This window comes from Lytechinus variegatus, chromosome 7 (genome assembly GCF_018143015.1).
Source record: "Lytechinus variegatus isolate NC3 chromosome 7, Lvar_3.0, whole genome shotgun sequence".
NCBI classification, from domain to species: Eukaryota; Metazoa; Echinodermata; class Echinoidea; order Temnopleuroida; family Toxopneustidae; genus Lytechinus; species Lytechinus variegatus.
This window is the reverse complement of record NC_054746.1, coordinates 857,944-862,870: the sequence shown is the minus strand read 5'-3', so window position 1 is coordinate 862,870 and position 4,927 is coordinate 857,944.

Genomic DNA, 4,927 nt, shown 5'->3' with positions numbered 1-4,927 from the left:
CACTGGTAGTATACATTCAACCCTCGAATTTCCTCCTTATTTTTTATGAATTCTTTTCAAGTGCCACTTTAACACACGAGTCTATGGGAAATGAATTAGGCCTGTGATACTAAGGTAATTTTACGTTTTGCCCCCCAAAATCGCGGTGCGGTAATTTTGATGACGCTAGTCTTCTTAACTGGCTTTGACGAATTGTGTCGAGTTGCAACATACAATTTAAGGCCCAATTTTTCATGGCATAAAATTAAGGCACAATGCAGCTTGAGGGGAGCAAAAATTGCGATAATTTGACAATGACACTCCCGACCTTTCGTTTGAGGAGCGGACGCTTATTTACAACGGTAGTTGACTTTGGAAGGGATTTTTTGGGCCCGTCATCATGGTCGTAAAACTCAGTCCTGCAATGCAAATTGTGTGACATGAGATTTTTTGTTTCGTTTCGCATCTGCGACGAAAACATTCAATATGCGTTTCGTGTGCAAAATTCTGGTTGCTACTATGGTAACAGCGATTTATCCGATTGAGGACGACTTTCCAAAGCCACATTTGACTCCTCCTAGAGCTCCAGAGGCCGCCCGGGGGGCCCACTTCCATTGATTAGTGGATACCAGGAGCGACCACCCGTAAAAGGGGACAGAGTGGGCAGGTACGTTACGTATATAGGCCTATGTAACGTTATAAGGGTGTCAAAACGATGTTTAAAATGCTGAAAAAAGGGATATCCAATACTTGTAGGGTTTCACAAGCCAAATACTTGTTAAGAGATGCATTTTCATAATCTGGAAAAGAATTGCTTCCCTTGTTCAGGGTATTTTTCGAAACCCCATGGTCGTGCCTGGTATCCACTCATCAATGGAAGTGGTCCCCCCGGAATTTGAATCTAATCCCCATTTCTGGGGAATGTAAAACATAATGCCCCTCACATCGTGTGCGAGAGGCATATCGTTTGTGTATAAGGAGTAAACAAAAGAAACAAAAGGAAACGAGTTCAAAGGTATCGCATATGATGTGTACATATCAACGCATGCGACATGTTCGGCTGGAGAGGTTGATCTGATCCATGAAATCAATTGCCAGTGATCCACCAATAATCCACATTAAATGTAATATCGATTCGATGGACTGTAATGATCTATATTTAAGCTTTCATTCAGTAAGTTTTTCCTCACTCAATATGTTCTCGATTTGTTTTAAAAACCACTTTCTTATCCATGTCATAATCTATTTTAGGTCCTGCATTTCGAATATCTCCAGCCATCAGTCGTAATATACATGCATGTATGGTGCGGGTGTCGCGGAAAGGGATTTTGCACACGAAAAGCAGATTTGTAGGGCCTGTAACCCCCCTGTAACACAAAGCTTAGCATTGATCGTAGAGCAGTTTTCTACGTTTGATTCTATTGACTGTAATGCACAATCAATCTTAAAAATCAAGTGTATGATTAAGCGTTAACTTTTGTGTTAGGTGACCCTAATACTAGCGTCCGTGAGGATTGCGAAAGGTCCCAATGACACTATCTAGGAGGAAACAACGGCAAGTTGCTACTGCTCATATATTGCTCCCCTTACAGCATCTGACTGATGCCATCCAGGGTCATCCGCTGAAATCATGTTACTCCCAAGTATATATGTGATATGATTTTTTTATTATTATCTTTTTTAATAATGTTTTTATTTTCTTCCTCTTTCAAATCAATAAGTTTACAATCACAATTCATATAAATAAAGATTATTTGCATGTATACAATAAATAAACAATCAAACAAATAAATATATCAATATCAGTGAGATTACAAACATTTTTAAAATAATTACAAATGAAATTAAACTGCCAAATTTCTCTTCTATAACAATGTAAAAGCAGAGGGGAAAAACCCATATCAAACGACAAAAATACTTTGTAAAAGATGACCTTTTTTCCCTAAATAGAATAGAATAGAAATAATCTCTTTTGCACATTATAATTGTGCAAGAAAAAAAAGATAAAAGATCATTTTAAAGGTTAATTAGAGGAAGGTTATTATCCTAAAAGGTCCCTACACACTCACCTTACCCCCATACCCCCTCCCCACCCCCTCATCTCTCTCCCCAGACACTGAACAGGATTATTCTCACCTCGAAATGTGACAAGCGCCCCCTTGCCCCATCTTTAGATATGCCACGCGTCTATGACCGGCCGTGAATCGGTCTTGGTGAAATCCATAAGTCTGGTTAAAAAGATTTAATTTAACTATTATCATGGACTATCTGTGTGTGATTGCTTTTAAGTTACCAAATCTTTTCCAATGATACTCAACAATTCCGTTAAGTTTACTATCCTTCGTTTGTTACTTTTTTGTTACTCTCCTGTTCAGTAGGGCCTACTTGTTGTTACCTTTCAGTTCTTTTTTTCTATTACGATTTTATTTGCATGGTTTTGTTCTGTTTGTTTCATTGTCTTGCATCTATGTCTCCATTTTACGTCTATATAGGCTATGCATACATATTTACATATAAATATCTGAATATATAATATATATATATATATATATAATTTCAGTTATTTTTGCTTTCATATACTTACTGTACATCAATGACAGATGATCTGTTAAGCGTCCGGCTCTGTAACCCTTTATCAACAACAGTCGTATGGGTGATTTGCATGGCTAAGTCAATCAGGCAGAATCCACATAAAAAACAAAGAATAAGACTTATTAAATTATAAGAATGTTATTCCAAGGTCTCGTCATTGAAATATGAAATTTCAGTTTTATGAGATCTAATTATACTCGATATATTAATAGGCCTTACTTTATAAGGCAAAGTCTGCTTAAAGTTATAGGTTGTTTGGCATCTGGGCATATATGCCTAAACATACTTCCAATCCGCAGGCAAAATATAGACCTCAGGAAACGCTTTTGCATAACTTCTTCTGTAGGATGGGTCATGGAAGTAATTTTCCTCGACCCAAAGGTCTTAATTGTACCTCGCGAGGAAAGGATCATCCATGTACATATCCTCTGCTGAAAATACTCGGGGAACCATGTCAATGTTACCGGTTTGGCCTACAACCCTTGCTGAAAAGAACACAATGTGTTCACATACTAGACTGTGTGAAAACATTTATCTTACTCTTAATATGATCACATTCAACAGTGTGGAGGTATATTCACAATATGGATACCTCTATAGTGTGATAGTTCACAGCTTGTTCACATGGACGACTATGTGAATATGTGATTCACACTGTTGAAATGTTCAAATATAAGTGTATAAAGAAGATCTCACATTGTGTTCCGGACTGTGTAGACTGTGGCATACAATGTGGAACACTCCGTTCTTTCCTGTAGGCATGGTAGGGACGAATTATTCATTCAGTAATTGAATTGAAAATGGGGACCTGGTGGATGTTTCATAAAGCTGTTCGTAAGTAAAGATCGACTTTAAGAACGGCTGTTGAATCTTTCTTATGCGCTAAATAATCACCAATGAACCTAATGATGAACTTTATTTACCACAAGGAAGGATCACTAGTCGTTCTTAAATTTGCTCTTGACTTACAAACTACTTTATGAACTGTCCCTCAGAAAGTATTCAAGGCTTAACATCTTTAAATTCATCAAAACCTCAATCCACTCCAAAATCTTTTGATTTGATTTATTGTTTTCTTCTGCATCCATAACATTTGTATAATACATTTTTCATAACATAATAAACATAATATGTTAGCATTTTGGCATAAATTGTAAATAAAGATTACTAAAAAGATAATTCCAGACAAAAATGATTAACTATATGATGTTCACAATTTGCAGGAGAAGGATTGTCATCATAAGCAGATTGCTTGAAAAAAATGACAATCCCAAACTTATATCAATTGAATTAATACATTTATAACATTGATAAAGCAGAATGGGCATATTCTTTCAAATAGCTGAGGGTGATGGTGATATGATGATGATGTTGATGATGATGATGAAGGCCATGGAGATGATGATGGTCAAGATGAAGATATTGGTAATGACTAAAACGGAGGAATAAATTCACGATAAAAAGGATACGACACAGAAATTTTACTTCAAGTATTCTGAATAATAACATCGATTTAACGTTTGCCTTGAATGAGTGAAGAGACGAACATTGTTTAACAGGCTCTGGTAGAGAGTTCCACAAATCTGGACCATGGTGTCTTATGGATAAGACACCAGAAAGCAATTTGGGGTTAATTAAATGGAAATTTGAAGAGTTACGGGTAGGGTATGAATGAATAGATGTATTCAGAGATAACGTCATGTCGGAACCGTCTCTTCGAGATTAGATTAAAGATTTATAAAAAAAAAACAAATGCATTGGCACATTTTTTACAAAACGGAGAAGCAAAAAAAGTGATTGCGACCTGCTAGGCTCACCATAATACTGGCGTTACAAAACTGGTGAGTTCCAAAATCACCATGGGACGTCGTACTTCTGTTATTTAGTTCTGTATAATGTCATCACACCTAAGGACTGTTTCATGAAAGGAGATGTCAAGTGTTTTCTCACACAAAGTCCATTTTACCGACAGTTCTCATAGGGCCTTTCACACGTGAATATTGAATCATCATTATAATGATGATTGCTATTGTAATCGTTACTGTGATTAGCGTTCTTAATTCTTATCATGTTCTGGTTTGGTTTCACACCTGCTTAATATTCGTAATTTGCCTTATTTTGCACTGGAGTGCTCATTCAAATCACGATTTCTTTACCGTGTGAAAGGACGGGAAGTTACTTTGGGAAACCTGTGCCTTTTACATGTTTATGCCAATCAAAACCAATGAATGTTGTCATATCTGACAAGTTATCAAATAAGGTTTTTTTTCTTCAAATTTTGGTTTAGTTGTTACATTCATAGATGGTTATGGGCCTACCAGGTACAATGTTCTCATACGACCTTCCAAAAGAGGTG